General features: G+C 43.3%; 1 pseudogene; it reads right to left on the bottom strand.

Moving 5' to 3' along the window:
- Positions 1-16057, bottom strand: part of LOC112253277 — a 52726-nt pseudogene extending 36669 nt beyond the window's left edge.
- Between the last annotated feature and the right edge of the window lie 1860 nt (positions 16058-17917).

Here is a 17917-nt window from a genome sequence, read left to right on the forward strand (position 1 = left end):
TTCCTTTAAGGTGACCAACCAAATGCATGTCTGTATTCCCAGTCCATAGATTAGGGTTTAGTGAATGTATTACAATTGACTGATTCTCATATGAACTGTAACTCAGTAAAATCTTTGAAATTGTTGCATGCTACGTTTATAATTTGTATCAATATATTTGAGACATCCAATCACACAAATTTCCTAGGTGGCAAATATTATACAATAATTACAATATTGGATATTGTAATTTATCGCCGTAGTAACAAACCCCCACCCTAGCTGTTTAGCCTAACTCATCTACCTAGCTAACATGAGCTCCACTAGGTCGGGTCTCTGACTATGATTCAATTATATGACAAGCTATTTTATCAAAATCGATTACCTAATGTTTAATTGATTACGTGATTGAATTAAACCATTAATAACCTGGGGCACCACAGACTAATTGGGTTTATATAGACCGGCTATCTCCCAAATCCACTCTTAAAGATCTGAATATCTTTTGTCAATAGCAGTCAGTTATTCATCGTCACATCGATCAGTCTCATTCTGGTTGTAGTAAAGTACTTGGTTATCTGCACGAACCCTAGATAACAAGTTGAATCAGCAATACACAAATTGACTTAATTACTTATTTACTAAATAAATCTCACACACACACAGTAGAGATCGCCATTGTCCTCTGAAGAATCTTTCTGTTCGTAGTGTTGTAGAGCGGATACATTGAAGTTCCCTCTGTTCTTAAGAAACTGTCTGTCCTTTCCTACATACGTTTACAGCCGATACATCCTAGACGTCGAGTTATCACCTCTTCTCTAGTAAATAATACTTCAAAGTTCATAACAAGTTGCCATAATCAGCTTGCGCTGTATTCTGGCTGGTCTTGTCGAAACTCACCATTCCAGCGTGGTGATCGTCACTTCCACCTTGAAATTCACCATTTTAAACAGCAGTCCTAACATTTCTGGAACTACATTGGACTTTCGTCAACAGGCTTTTGTACTGGGGGAGAGACTAATGTCTGTTCACTTGAACATGGCCACTGAGTGAGCAGAAGTTTGAGCAATGCTCTAATTTTTGAAGATAAAAATCACAATCTTTTCACAAATAGTTTCATATTTAAACATTTAAATTGCACAACAATTCCATGTGAATCTGATAACTAGAATGTGTAGTAGACTTTACAAGATACAATTTGTCATCCTAGATATAATGTCCCAGATAACAACTGATCTGACATCATATTCTTTAAGTACCAACGGACACTTTCAACTGGTTGAGAAAGGGAAATATTGTTCCATTCCCCAACCTTTTGATGTTACCGTACTTTATCTGTGGTAACACAGGGCTTTCCAAGAGTCCATTCTGTAGAGTGGAGAGAAAAGGGAGAAAGGCATTTATGGGGGGAGTCATAAAACCTCACCCAACAGGGCAACGTCATGACAACTATATATACACAGTACCAGTCAATAGGTTGAACACAAACCCTTGAATGAGTAGGTTTCCTTATTTTTACTTTGTAATATCGATTAGGGAAGACATCAAAACTATGAAATCATGTAGTAACCAAAAATGTGTTAAATATATTTTAAAATGAGATTCTTCAAAGTAGCCGCCCTTCGCCTTGACAGCATACATTGACATTCTAGATGACTCTGTTCTTCCAACTTTGTGGCAACAGTTTGGGCAAGGCCCTTTCATGTTTCAGCATGACAATGCTCCCGTGCACAAAGCGAGGTCCATACAGAAATACATTTGCCGAGATCGGTATGGAAGAACTTGACTGGCCTGCACAAGCCCGTATTGTTCCCATTCCGCTGTCCACCTCTTGAGGATGACTGGTGTAAACCTAAGACAGAAACACAGTTTTCAAGGCAGCTAGTCCCCAGCCTCTCGTACCTTATCACTTGGTAGTCCCTGGCCTCCCATTACCTGCTGCTCGTTAGTAATGGGGCCATTAGCTCTAAGATTAACAAGGTTAATAGGAGCAGGACAGTGTTCACCAGACTGATATAGCAGTCAATCAGCTAGCAGAGGGTTTCCTCATATATACCTTGCTGCTCACCCTACAAACAACTCCAGGGCTAGGTTTAGATCCCTTAAAGACTGTGATTTTGGAGGCCGGGACATTTCTGACTGGCAACCATGACAATAGTTTGAATTTGGCAATTAACACAAATTAATCTTCAAGGTATAGTCAAAAGTAAATTACACGTGATCAAGTTTACAAACACACCTGCACCTCAGAGCAACAAGCCACTGCATATGGGCATGGTTCCTACAGAGACTGAGTAACAGCACTAAGCCACTGATGGGTAGTTTTACACTTGAACTTAGCCCCATCTACTGGACAAATATATTACAGCAGCAGACATTCATAAAAAATGTTTTGAATAAAACTCACCAGCCAGTTTACATCTCCATCTAGGACCTGGTCGGACCCCCCTTCGCCTCCAGAACAGCCCAAATGCTTCTGGGCATGGATTCTACAAGTAGGAAACTTTCCATGTTGGTCCATACTGACGCACTGGCATCACGCAGCTGCTAGAGATTGGACGGCAGTACACCACCGCCACCAGCTTGTACTATTGACACCAGTGTTGTGTCTTTGGCTATGCCGGATTAAGTGATATGACATGCTATTCTATAAAATAATTTCTCTGTAATTACTATCACCTGATTGAGCTAATCATGTAAATGTAATTAACTAGAGAGTCGGGCACCATAAAATAATATTTATAGAGCTGTTATCTTCTGAATAAACTCTTAAAGACCTAGTAATATTTTACATCAATAGCAGTCAATATCAATCATCACCTTAATTCAGTCTCATCTGAAAGTTGTAAATTCTTAGTTATCTGCACGAACCCTGGCTAACAATTTGAATCAGCAATACAAAATTGGGTTTAATTATGTATTTACTAAATACCTAACTAATCACACAGAATTACACATAATTAAATCATAACTTAATTACAAATTGCGTCATAACTGAAAATGTCCCTGGCGGGCGGAACAGATATGACAGCTTGTTACACAAAGGAAAAGGGGCTGGGTTGAGTGAAGGAACGGGAAGACTGAGGAACAAAGGGAAGAAGCTGGGCTATCGTAAATACAGCATCTTATGTATTCTAAATTACCGCCCATTTGGAAAAGGAAAATGCAATAAATATTTACTCTGAGCTGCGCTTCGGTAGGTTGGTGGTAGATGGAAGGCCGTGTTGCCCAACCGAGTCCTTTGAAGAATGTCTCTGGTGGTCAATTGTATACGTTGTAGTAACGTCGTTGTGTGGTAGACGGGATACTCTGTCTGTTCCTTCCTAACCTGCGTTTGCAGCTGCGGTTGCTAACTCGCGGCTAGGAGGTATCACTTCTGTAGTGAAGAAGAGTTCAAAGTTCATACCATTCGCAACCAAAGCTCACGCTGATGTTGGCTTCATTCTGTAGATATTATCTGAACCATTCTGACATAGGACCGTCGTCCTACAACCCCGGAACAGGAAGTTCTATTGTCGTCAAGGGCTTATATTGGAAGGGAGAGCAGGGCGTGTTTGAAATGTTTTATAACCAAGGGTTTTGCAAATGTAACCTCAGTAGGGTAGAGAGAGGAAAAGGGGAGAAGAGGTATTTATGACTGTCATAAACCTAACCCGCAGGACAACGTCATGACACCAGGCAGGATGTGTCCATGGATTTATGCTGCTTACGCCAAATCCTGACTCTGCCATCAGCATGACGCAACAGGAACCAGGATTTATTCGGACCAGGCAATATTTGTCCACTGCTCATTGTCCAGTGTTGGTGATCGTGTGCCCACTGGAGCCGCTTCTTGTTTTTAGCTGACAGAAGTAGAACCCGGTGTGGTCGTCTGCTGCAACACCCCATCGTGACAATAATTTGAGATGCTGTTCTGCACACCACTGTGGTGCTGCACTGTTATTTGTCTGTTTGTGGCCCCATTGTCACATCGTTCTCTGGAAACTCTAGACACTGTCGTGCGTGAAAAGCCCAGCCGTTTCTGAGATACTGACAATTATTCCACACCCTGAGTCGCTTACGTCACTAGTTTTACCCATTCTAAAGTTCAATCGAACAGTAACTGAATGCCTCGATGCCTACTTTATATAGCAAGCCACGGCCATGTTACTCACTGTTTGCAGGAGCGATACATTCCGGGATGTAAACTGGTGAGGGACAAAAATGGGGTTTTTTTGCACTCACCCCCGTCTCCATGGTCAGGCTTCTCACCTACCGTTGCCACTTCGTTATCGTTCAGGGGACGCGCTGTAACTGGCAAGCTGCCTTCCCAGAGTGCGAGCTGATGCTGTAACTATGAAGTTGGTTGCCTCTTCTTTCTTCAGTCACGTGCTGCGCTGCATTCTGTTGTTACGTAAACGATTGGCTGAGCCTTGGATACAGCCAGTATATTGGCAGAGCCTTGGATACAGCCAGTATATTGGCTGAGCCTTGGATACAGCCAGTATATTGGCTGAGCCTTGGATACAGCCAGTATATTGGCTGAGCCTTGGATACAGCCAGTATATTGGCAGAGCCTTGGATACAGCCAGTATATTGGCTGAGCCTTGGATACAGCCAGTATATTGGCTGAGCCTTGGATACAGCCAGTATATTGGCTGAGCCTTGGATACAGCTAGTATATTGGCTGAGCCTTGGATACAGCCAGTATATCGGCTGAGCCTTGGATACAGCCAGTATATTGGCTGAGCCTTGGATACAGCCAGTATTGCTACAAACGCGCATCACTCGTTCACTTACAGCCAGTAGTGATCCAACCCCTACCCCCAAACCTTTTCCCCCATCGGATATACACAAAACACGTTTTTTGGATTGAAAACAGCGAACTTTTGCGTCGCTGTACATTTTCGTGAACAGGTGGTGTACCTAATAAACTGGCCGGTGAGTGTATATTTTAAAGGAATATCTCTGTATTCATCATAACATGTCATCCTAAATTATGATTCAGAAGGGTGATACTTAGTGACATCAATGAAAACTTAAGACACTAGACAGCAGTGGTATGCAGGGTGGTATGCTGCTGAATAAGAGTGGCAGACTGGCAGCTCGTACTCATTAGCCTCGAAGACCTTGTTCTCATTTTTTTCAGCCTTGGATGAAAAGTCGCTCCTCTTCCGTAGTCTCTTGGGGGCCCGGAGGCCCCACTCTGATTAAGATCATCAATCTCCTTCTTCACACTCTCCATACCAAGTGTTAGCACATACAGCAGGCTTAAGAGGAAATGTATGGCTGTTATGATGCGCTACCTAATCAGTGGGTTGATTCTGCACATTCCCTCCTGATCATTAGACTTACTTGGTTTATGCAGTGACAATAAAAAAACAGAGCAAGAGGCTGCTATTACGCAGTGAAACTGACCAAACCCGGTATTTGAAGTGCTGGATTGGTCCTTTTTGTGCCTTGTCCCTGACTATTTAGCTCTCACCTGTGATATTGCTCTGAAGGCACCAGTCTTTCCCAGTTTCCCTCCACTCTTGGACACAGACTCTGCTTCCTCCATGCCTTCCTTGATCTTCTTCCCTATATCTGTACGACTGACCTCTTCCAGACCCTAAAAAACACACACAGGAACATTAACTTCTTATGTCTGACACTCACACCCTTTCTGTTGACATGACAAAGGCCTACTTATGTTATTAATGTCCATGTTGACATTTAATTAACATGCAGCGCTACATTTACCATACTCAGGTTCAGTGATCAAAGCTGATGACAGTGACTACAGCAGACAATCCATGTACAGTACCTCTTTCACAGTCTCTGAGAAGGTCCCTAACTTCTTCTTCAGAACTTTGGACGTCTTCACAGTTTCAGACTATGGTTTTCTGAGGAAGAAAGTGAAATGGCATAGTGTGAAAAGTGAGAAGACAAAAAACTAATAATTGTCCAATCCAACCTGCCAAACAACATCCTTTGTCCAATGTGACAACGTGTGACACACGCTTCAATATATTTGCCGGGCCACAGATTTTGACCTAAATATAAAGGAATGAAGCTGTTCAATTTTTTGGTATTCACATATTTCCGCCAAGCTTGATTCAGAGCTTCCGATTCTTCCAGCTTTTTGGCCTCCTCGCGAAACTTCTTGATGTTCTCCTTCATCTCCTTGTTCTTGCTGAGCTCCTGCTTGAGGTTATCCAAGAACCCCCCAAAGAAGCTTTTTCGGCCACCTCCCCTGTCTGATGCATACCGCACCTAGAGCAAGATATGGTCATTGTATTAGTTAGAGAGAGGAACACATTTCTGCATAAGAATAAAATAATTTTGGTTATCTGACAAATTCTGCATTCAACCACACACACTACATTGCAGGACAAGGCCTGGTTGGCTAAAGCAGAAACTGATTTGATCCACTGCTGTCTAAGCACTTTCAATGTTAAAACTAAGAACTTAGTGAACTGTAAAACAGAAAGGAAGGTACAATTCAAATTGTATACAATTAATGATTAGCATGATTATCACAAGCGGAACATTCACTGTTACCTGTGAGGAACTTGTGAGGGACCCACATATCCTGTATACATGAGGTCTGTTGTATAGGAGCAATATGAATGACTGGACACAAGAAAACTTTTAACACATTGCTGGAGGATGAAATGCACAATAAGAAAAACTCAAAACATTACGAAACATTTTGTTCTAGCCACATTATGATTGGCCAAGATGCTTTGTTAGGCATACAATAAATACCTAAAACAAGTGATATCGCCAACTCATGAGATTTTGATAACAAAAACTGTTAAAGACAACAAAGCCTATCTTGATTATGAAATTGACAGTTTACTCCTACTAGATACTGTATGATTTTCAAAAATAACAGTTTTCAGAGAGTTACAAAAATAATCACTTCAGATAGTCTGGTCATACTCAATTGTTGCACAAAACGTAAACGATATCCATGTCATTTGTCTATGCTATTGAAATGCGTACGCAAGTGTAAATAATGCAAATTCAAAATGTGTGTATTATTTTAATGACAGCAATAAACTTTTGCTTGGTGCAGATGTTCTACTGTTATGAATCAAGCCCCAAACACCAACAAGTCTTGCTGCTAAATTAGCGGGGTAGTCAAATCAAATCAAATTTTATTTGTCACATACACATGGTTAGCAGATGTTAATGCGAGTGTAGCGAAATGCTTGTGCTTCTAGTTCCGACAATGGAGTAATAACCAACAAGTAATCTAACTAACAATTCCAAAACTACTGTTTTATACACAGTGTAAGGGGATAAAGAATATGTACATAAGGATATATGAATGAGTGATGGTACAGAGCAGCATAGGCAAGATACAGTAGATGGTATCGAGTACAGTATATACATATGAGATGAGTATGTAAACAAAGTGGCATAGTTAAAGTGGCTAGTGATACATGTATTACATAAGGATGCAGTCGATGATATAGAGTACAGTATATACGTATGCATATGAGATTAATAATGTAGGGTAAGTAACATTATATAAGGTAGCATTGTTTAAAGTGGCTAGTGATATATTTACATCATTTCCCATCAATTCCCATTATTAAAGTGGCTGGAGTTGAGTCAGTGTCAGTGTCAGTGTGTTGGCAGCAGCCACTCAATGTTAGTGGTGGCTGTTTAACAGTCTGATGGCCTTGAGATAGAAGCTGTTTTTCAGTCTCTCGGTCCCAGCTTTGATGCACCTGTACTGACCTCGCCTTCTGGATGATAGCGGGGTGAACAGGCAGTGGCTCGGTGGTTGATGTCCTTGATGATCTTTATGGCCTTCCTGTAACATCGGGTGGTGTAGGTGTCCTGGAGGGCAGGTAGTTTGCCCCCGGTGATGCGTTGTGCAGACCTCACTACCCTCTGGAGAGCCTTACGGTTGTGGGCGGAGCAGTTGCCGTACCAGGCGGTGATACAGCCTGCCAGGATGCTCTCGATTGTGCATCTGTAGAAGTTTGTGAGTGCTTTTGGTGACAAGCCGAATTTCTTCAGCCTCCTGAGGTTGAAGAGGCGCTGCTGCGCCTTCTTCACGATGCTGTCTGTGTGAGTGGACCAATTCAGTTTGTCTGTGATGTGTATGCCGAGGAACTTAAAACTTGCTACCCTCTCCACTACTGTTCCATCGATGTGGATAGGGGGGTGTTCCCTCTGCTGTTTCCTGAAGTCCACAATCATCTCCTTAGTTTTGTTGACGTTGAGTGTGAGGTTATTTTCCTGACACTACACTCCGAGGGCCCTCACCTCCTGCCTGTAGGCGGTCTCGTCGTTGTTGGTAATCAAGCCTACCACTGTTGTGTCGTCCGCAAACTTGATGATTGAGTTGGAGGCGTGCGTGGCCACGCAGTCGTGGGTGAACAGGGAGTACAGGAGAGGGCTCAGAACGCACCCTTGTGGGGCCCCAGTGTTGAGGATCAGCGGGGTGGAGATGTTGTTGCCTACCCTCACCACTTGGGGGCGGCCCGTCAGGAAGTCCAGTACCCAGTTGCACAGGGCGGGGTCGAGACCCAGGGTCTCGAGCTTGATGACGAGCTTGGAGGGTACTATGGTGTTGAATGCCGAGCTGTAGTCGATGAACAGCATTCTCACATAGGTATTCCTCTTGTCCAGATGGGTTAGGGCAGTGTGCAGTGTGGTTGAGATTGCATCGTCTGTGGACCTATTTGGGCGGTAAGCAAATTGGAGTGGGTCTAGGGTGTCAGGTAGGGTGGAGGTGATATGGTCCTTGACTAGTCTCTCAAAGCACTTCATGATGACGGAAGTGAGTGCTACGGGGCGGTAGTCGTTTTGCAGTGGAGCAGTATATACTTGGAGTATAGACAATGGACCTGATCGGACAGCTCAGAGCTTCTGCTCTTTTCTGTCCATAAGAAACAATTGGATTGGTGGGAGAGGCAGGGCAGGCCAGGAGCAAGGAAGGAGGGTGTGGTCGAGCAAGGCATCCCCCGAGGCTAGATGCCCTAAGGTTTTTATCAGAATGGGCGTAGATTAGTTTCGCCTTTTTCTTTTCCCGACATGAGTTTGTGGTGTTTACTTAAAAAAAATATATAAAAAAATAAAACACAAGATAAAACTTCAGTAAAATTATATCTCACAAATGTGCAGGGGGAGAGGGGTGGGGGCGCTAAGGAGAGTACATTCACATATATCTACACACACAATTGATTGTATTTTTTTTTTTTTTGTGTGTACTTTAAAAAAAAATTCCCCCTCCCCTTTCCTCTCTTCTAGGTCAGTTTCAGCATTATGGACATGGGTATATCTGTGGTCCATTTGGCCTGTCCCACGGCTTCCTTCAACGATGGGTTGTGAGTGGCTCTGTTGATGAACTTCTGGCCAATGATTGACTGTCTATTATTGATTGATGTTAGTTTAGATATGCTGTTAACATAGTGATTGCTGATGTATCTTGGTAGTCTGAAAGCCATTTTTATTGCCATGTTTTGGACTATCTGTAGCCGATTCATCTGCTGCGGTGAAGCTGTTATCCAGGCTGGCAGGGCGTATTCAAAGAGGGGTCGGATGTAGCTGATGTAGACTTTCAGCACTGTCTGAGGTGAAGCTGTTATCCAGGCTGGCAGGGCGTATTCAAAGAGGGGTCGGATGTAGCTGATGTAGACTTTCAGCACTGTCTGAGGTGAGGCTGTTATCCAGGCTGGCAGGGCGTATTCAAAGAGGGGTCGGATGTAGCTGATGTAGACTTTCAGCACTGTCTGAGGTGAGGCTGTTATCCAGGCTGGCAGGGCGTATTCAAAGAGGGGGTCGGATGTAGCTGATGTAGACTTTCAGCACTGTCTGAGGTGAGGCTGTTATCCAGGCTGGCGTATTCAAAGAGGGCGGATGTAGCTGATGTAGACTTTATTCAGCTGTTATCCAGAGGGGTATTCGGATGTAGCTGATGTAGACTTTCAGCACTGTCTGAGGTGAAGCTGTTATCCAGGCTGGCAGGGCGTATTCAAAGAGGGGTCGGATGTAGCTGATGTAGACTTTCAGCACTGTCTGAGGTGAAGCTGTTATCCAGGCTGCAGGGCGTATTCAAAGAGGGGTCGGATGTAGCTGATGTAGACTTTCAGCACTGTCTGAGGTGAAGCTGTTATGCAGGCTGAGGGCGTATTCAAAGAGGGGTCGGATGTAGCTGATGTAGACTTTCAGCACTGAGTCTGAGGTGAGGCTGTTATCCAGGCTAGTAGGGCGTATTCAAAGAGGGGTCGGATGTAGCTGATGTAGACTTTCAGCACTGTCTGAGGTGAGGCTCCATGTTTTCTTCAGCACAGCATTTTTAGGTGGTTTAGTCTTTTTCGTCCCTCTCTCTCTATGTTCGCTATATGGGTTGTCCAGCGCATGTTCTTCTGGAAGGTGACTCCAAGGAATTTTGCTTCTTTTTCTACTTTTATTGTTTCACTGTAGAGTTTGAGATCTATGGGTTTCCTGTATTTTTTTGCTGGTGAGAAGAGGACACATTGGGTCTTTTGTGGGTTAAATTTTACTCGCCACATGTTAGACCATGTCTCGATCATTTCAATAGACTTCTGAAGTTTTTTTGCAGCAAGTTGAGGACATTTGGAGCTGGACCAGTAGCAGAGGTCATCGACAAACTGTGAGACTTGACCTATGGTGGGTGGAGGGTAGTAAATATCTGTTATGTAGAGTAGAAAAGGTAGCAGGCTTAGAACTGCCCCCTGTGGGACACCTGCTTCAGGGGTGAAAGGTGAGGATATGGCTGTGGAGACCTTCACTTTAATTGTACGGTTGTGGAGAAAGCTAGTGATGATGTTTCTGATTGAGAGTGATAGTTTGAGATTGGAGTCTGCAAACCGGTAATACAGTCCATTGTGCCACATCTTGTCAAATGCTTTCTCTTAAACAAAGAAAACCACCAGGGTAAGTTATTTTTTCTTGAAGTTCCGAAGGATGTCTTCTAACAGTCTTAGAATGTTATCGGTGGTTGATCTTGTTTTCCTGAAGCCAGCTTGGTGGATTCCAAGGAGGCCCATTTCCTCAGAGTGGCAACTCAGTCTTTGGGTGAGTACTCTCTCAAACAGCTTCCCGACATGACTGAGGAGGCTGATTGGTCTATAACTTGTGACGTTGTATGGGTCTTTGCCAGGTTTGTGGATCATTGTGACAACTGCAGATTTCCAAGGTAGGGGAAAGTAGCCTTCCATGAGACATGCTGTGAAGAGGTTAGTGAGGAGGTGCAGGTATTCATCAGGTGCTTGTTTGATGAGTGTGCTGTCAATGTTGTCTTCCCCTGGTGCTTTGCTTTTGTTTTTTTCAGGTGAGTCTTGATTTCTTCAATGCTAACAGAGCGGGTGAGGGGATGGTCTACTGGTGTCAGATTTGAAGTGTACACTGTTTTCTGTATTTCTCTGTCGACGATGTTTCTCTGTCTTTGTCAAAGAGAGGATCGTCGGGACAAGAATGAATATTTTGTAGGTGGTTTCTGAATAATGTTGCTTTTGTTTCGTTGTCTTCGATGAGCTGGTTTTGAGACTTTAGCACAGGTATGATATTATTGGTTTTGTCTCCGTTAATTGTTTAGATTTTTTGCCAGAAGGTCCGGGGTTGGTGTCTGCATCCAGCTGGTGATAAAAGGCAGTCCACTGTTTCTGTTTGTGGAGGGTGAGTTGATGTCTGATGTGTGTGGAGGAGGATTTAGGCCATTTAGCCATGGACGCTTGTGTGTTGTTCATATACCGCCGTGCTGTATATCTTTATCTTTTCAAAAAACATTTCCAGACCAGGAGGTGGCAGTAGCACCAACGAAGGATCGGATTTCTCAGTTTAAACAGAAACCGAAGAGGGTGAAACCTGGGAAAGTATTAAAACCAACAAACAGAACCCAGGCCCACAGTCAACAACACAAAAAAGAAGTGAAAACATAAATAAATAAATATTGCACGAGTATCAGTGGGTTTTCAACACTGGTCCTTATGCTGGATAAAAAGAAGTGGTGGTTAAATCAAATCAACCAAATGCCATTTGCCACGTGCTGAATGGTGTAGAGTGGTGCAGCGGTCTAAGGTACTGCATCTCAGTGGTAGAGGCGTAACTACAGACCCAGGTTTAATTCCAGGCTGTATCACAGCCGGTCGTAATTGGGAGTCCCATAGAGCGGCGCACAGTTGGCCCAGCATTGTCCGGGTTAAAGTTTGGCAGGGGTAGGCCGTCATTGTAAATAAGAATTTGTTCTCAACTGACTTGCCAAGTTAAATAAAACATTTACATAAATAGTGAAATGCTTAGGAGCCCTTCCCAAAAATGCAGAGTTTAAAACTGTAACACAAGAGGAATAAAATAAAATAAAATACACAAGAATGAAGCAATATACAGGGAGTACCAGTACCAGAGGTGCAGAGGTATGAGGTATTGAAGGTCAGTATGGACAAGAAGTCAGGGTAAAGAGACTAGGCATAAGATAATATAATAATGAGAGTAAAATAAAGAACAACAGCAGCAGCAAATTATGAGTGTGAATGTGTGTTTGTGTTGTGTCGGTATCAAATCAAATATTATTTGTCAAATGCACCAGGTGTTTCACCTCACAGTGAAATGCTTACCTACAAGCCCTTAAACAACAATGCCATTTTAAAATAAATAAGTGTCAAGAAAGTATTTACTAAAATAAAATAAAGTAAAAAATAAAATAACAGTAACAAGGTTACATACAGGGGGTACTGGTACAGAGTCAATGTGCGTGGTTGCACAGGTTAGTTGAGATAATTGAGATAATATGTACATGTAGGTAGAGGTGTAAAGTGGCTATGCATAGATAATAAACAGAGAGTAGCAGCAGCGTAATGCAGGAGTCTTATGCTGTTCAGGAGTCTTATGGCTTGGGGGTAGAAGCTGTTAAGCAGAGAGAAGTCTATGACCAGGGTGACTGTAGTCTTTGGCAATATTTAGGGACTTCCTCTGACACCGATAGAGGTCCTGGATAGCAGGAAGCTTGGCCCTAGTGATGTGCTAGGCCGTACGCACTACCCTCTGTAGGGGGCGTACTCGGCCCTCCTTTTCCTGTTGTCCACAATCATCTCTTTTGTCTTGATCACGTTGAGGGAGAGGTTGTTATCCGGGCACCACGCTGCCAGGTCTTACCTCCTCCCTATAGGCTGTCCCATCATTGTAGGTGATCAGGCTGTTGTGTTTTCGGCAAACTTAATGATGCTGGTGTTGGATATATAATGGCGCCAGAGGAGATGGCTGCCATTTTGCGGTCCCCAAACCAATTGTACTATTGTGTGTGTTTTTCACGTTATTTGTAACTTATTTTGTACATAATGTCTCTGCCACTGTCTCTTATGACCTTAAAAGGCTTCTAGATATCAGGACAGCGATTACTCACCTCGTACTGGAAGAAGATTTTTTTCTTTAACGAGTGGGAGGTGAAGGATTTACTCCAGACACCCGACAAGGACCTGTCATTCACAGGAGAAAGAGACGGAGATATCGGGGACATAGGTCTGGATGCCTTGTAGGAATCCACCGGTGAGTGGGTAATCTGCCTTTAGCATTGGTCCTATTAGCCAAAATAGACAAACTACGAGCACGTATATACAGTAGGGCAAAAAAGTATTTAGTCAGCCACCAATTGTGCAAGTTCTCCCACATAAAAAGATGAGAGAGGCCTGTAATTTTCATCATAGGTACACTTCAATTATGACAGACAAAATTAGAGAAAAAAATCCTGAAAATCACATTGTAGGATTTTTAATTAATTAATTTGCAAATTATGGTGGAAAATAAGTATTTGGTCACCTACAAACAAGCAAGATGGCTCTCACAGACCTGTAACTTCTTCTTTAAGAGGCTCCTCTGTCCTCCACTTGTTACCTGTATTAATGGCACCTGTTTGGACTTGTTATCAGTATAAAAGACACCTGTCCACAACCTCAAACAGTCACACTCTAAACTCCACTATGGCCAAGACCAAAAAGCTGGCAAAGGACACCAGAAACAAAATTGTAGACCTGCACCAGGCTGGGAAGACTGAATCTGCAATAGGTAAGCAGCTTGGTTTGAAGAATCAACTGTGCAAGCAATTATTAGGAAATGGAAGACATACAAGACCACTGATAATCTCCCTCGATCTGGGGCTCCACGCAAGATCTCACCCCATGGGGTCAAAATGATCACAAGAACGGTGAGCAAAAATCCCAGAACCACACAGGGGTGACCTAGTGAATGACCTGCAGAGAGCTGGGACCAAAGTAACAAAGCCTACCATCAGTAACACACTACACCGCCAGGGACTCAAATCCTGCAGTGCAAGACGTGTCCCCCTGCTTAAGCCAGTACATGTCCAGGCCTGGCTGAAGTTTGCTAGAGAGCATTTGGATGATCCAGAAGAAGATTGGGAGAATGTCATATGGTCAGATAAAACCAAAATATAACTTTTTGGTAAAATTCGTTGTGTTTGGAGGAGAAAGAGTTGCATCCAAAAAACACCATACCTACTGTGAAGCATGGGGGTGGAAACATCATGTTTGGGGCTGTTTTTCTGCAAAGGGACCAGGACGACTGATCCATTTAAAGGAAAGAATGAATGAGGCCATGTATTGTGAGATTTTGAGTGAAAACCTCCTTCCATCAGCAAGGGCATTGAAGATGAAACGTGGCTGGGTCTTTCAGCATGACAATGATCCCAAACACACCGCCCGGGCAACGAAGGAGTGGCTTCGTAAGAAGCATTTCAAGGCCCTGGAGTGGCATAGCCAGTCTCCAGATCTCAACCCCATAGAATATCTTTGGAGGGAGTTGAAAGTCCGTGTTGGCCAGCAACAGGCCCAAATATCACTGCTCTAGAGATCTGCATGGAGGAATGGGCCAAAATACCAGCAACAGTGTGTGAAAACCTTGTGAAGACAGAAAACGTTTGACCTCTGTCATTGCCAACAAAGGGTATATAACAAAGTATTGAGATAAACTTTTGTTAATGACCAAATACTTATTTTCCACCATAATTTGCAAATAAATTCATAAAAAATCCTACAATGTGATTTTCTGGATTTCTTTTTTCATTTTGTCTGTCATAGTTGAAGTGTACCTATGATAGAAATTACAGGCCTCTCTCATATTTTTAAGTGAGAGAACTTGCACAATTGGTGGCTGACTAAATACTTTTTTGCCCCACTGTATATCCTACCAACGGGACATTAAAAACTGTAATATCTTGTGTTCACCGAGTTGTGGCTGAATGACGACATGAATAACATACAGCTGGCGGGTTTTACTCTTTTTCGGCAGCAACCTCTGGTAAGAGAAAGGATGGCGGTCGATGTATATTTGTAAACAACAGCTAGTGCACGAAATCTAAGGAAGTCTCAAGGTTTTGCTCGTCTGAGGTAGAGTATCTCATGATAAGCTGAAGACCACACTATCTACCAAGAGAGTTTTCATCTATATTCTTCGTAGCTGTCTATTTACCACCACAAACCGATGCTGGCACTCTACCTCAGGCGAGCAAAACCTCAAGACTTAATATTAGAATTCGTGCACCAACTGATATTGACAAATAGACACAGACCACCACCCCTTGGCTTACCGGAGGCAGCTGTTCTATCTTGCCGATGCATGAAAAACCCAGCCAGCTGTATGTTATGCATGTTGTTATTCAGCCAAAACTCTGAGAAATATAAGATATTACCAAAAAAGCTAGAGTAGCCACCCTTTGCCTTGATGACAGCTTTACACACTTTATGGTGGTGAAATTACAAGATTATGTTATAATACTGTTATTGCATCAAATGGTTGTTTTATGTAACAGAATAGAGTTCTTAGAACTCTCATGTGTCTGTGTTAACGCTGACAGTAGATTTATGATGCCTTAGGTGATAAACCTAACAAGCCACATTCCATTCATGTGAGGGAGATTGCTCCGGTCTGACTGGACTGTACCAGGGTGAGATGGCTTGGGTTGAGAGGAACCTCGTTTTCGGGGCCAAATTCTGGTTTCCTTACAATGAGAACAGTCTTCACAGCAGATACTGTTATCAATGTATTTAATAGCAAATGCTATCTGGCTGGGGGATACTCCTTTCTCATATATTAAGTCTCACCTTGTGACCCATTCCATACATCGCTTGTTTGTCATGTAGACTAGGGGGGTGTATCTTTGCCATATACAAGATCTTGGTATTCTTTGTGTTAGGGCTCTCAACCCAACAGTCAAGAGTTTTGAGTTGACCAGCCTCGTTATTGCAGAGCACTCATTCACTTGTGTGTGTGGTAAGACCTACTTTCCTTATTAATAAGTGAACAAAGAAATTACTTTTAGTATAACTCTGACTTGTGTGATATGTTTGTCTCTCCTCATTTGAGAATAAAGAAATAACCACAATTCTTAGCATTCTCTCAACCAGAATGCTTTTCCAACTGTCTTGAAGGAGTTCCCACATATGCTGAGCACATGTTGGCTGCATTTCCTTCACTCTGGTCCAACTCATCCCAAACAATATCATTTGGGTTGAGATTGGGTGATTGTGGAGGCCAGGTCATCTGATGCAGCACTCCATCACTCTCCTTTGTCAAATATCCCTTACACAGCCCAGAGGTGTATTTTGGGTCATTGTCCTGTTGAAAATGACAGTCCCACTAAGCTCAAACCAGATGGGATGGCGTATCGCTGCAGAATGCTGTGGTAGCCATGCTGGTTAAGTGTGCCTTGAATTCTAAATAAATCACTGACAGTGATCACACCTCCTCCTCCATGCTTCACGGTAGGAACTATACATGCAGAGATCATCCATTCACCTACTCTGCATCTCACAAATACACAGCAATGTCTATTGCTCATGTGTCTTGGCCCAAGCAAGTAATCTTCTTATTGGTGTCCTTTAGTAGTGGTTTCTTTGCAGCAAATCGAGCCATGAAGGCCTGATTCACACAGTCTTCTCTGAACAATCAAATGTATTTATAAAACCCTTCTTACATCAGATGTCAAAGTGCTGTACAGAAACCCAGCCTAAAGTCCCAAACAGCAAATAATGCAGGTGTAGAAGCACAGTGGCTAGGAAAAACCCCTTAGAAAGGCCAGAACCTAGGAAGAAACCTAGAGGAACCAGGCTCTGAGGGGTAGCCTGTCCTCTTCTGGCTGTGCCAGGTGAAGATAACAGAACATGGCCAAGATGTTCATAGATGACCAGCAGGGTCAGATAAGTGGTTGTAGAGGGTGCAACATGTCAGCACCTGAGGAGTAAATGTCAGTTGGCTTTTCACAGCTGATCAGAGTATCTCTACCGCTCCAGCGGTCTCTAGAGTTGAAAACAGCAGTCAAGCAAGCGCAGGGACCGTCTCCTAAAGTTGATTCAGCTGCGGATCAGGGCACCACCAGTACAGAGCTTGCTCAGGAATGGCAGTAGGCAGGTGTGAGTGCATCTGCACGCACAGTGAGGCAAAGACTTTGATAGCCTGGAGTCAAGGGCAGCAAAGAAACCACTTCTCTCCAGGAAAAACAGGGACAGACTGATATTCTGCAAAGGGTACAGGGATTGGACTGCTGAGGACAAGTCATTTTCTCTGATGAATCCCCTTTCCGATTGTTTGGGGCATCCAGAAAAAAGCTTGTCCGGAGAAGACAAGGTGAACGCTACCATCAGTCGTGTGTCATGCCAACAGTAAAGCATCCTGAGACCATTCATGTGTGGGGTTGCTTCTCAGCCAAGGGAGTGGGCTCACTCACAATTTTTGCCTAACACAGCCATGGTAACAACACATCCTCCGAGAGCAACTTCTCCCAACCATCCAGGAACAGTTGTGACGAATAATGACTTTTCCAGCATGATGGAGCACCTTGCCAAAAGGCAATCGTGATAAGTGACTCGGGGAACAAAACATCGATATTTTGGGTACATAGCCAGGAAACTCCCCAGACCTTAATCCCATTGAGAATTTGTGGTCAACCTCAAGAGGCGGGTGGACAAACAGACAAACTCCC

This window comes from Oncorhynchus tshawytscha, linkage group LG06 (assembly GCF_018296145.1).
Source record: "Oncorhynchus tshawytscha isolate Ot180627B linkage group LG06, Otsh_v2.0, whole genome shotgun sequence".
Classification (NCBI taxonomy): Eukaryota; Metazoa; Chordata; class Actinopteri; order Salmoniformes; family Salmonidae; genus Oncorhynchus; species Oncorhynchus tshawytscha.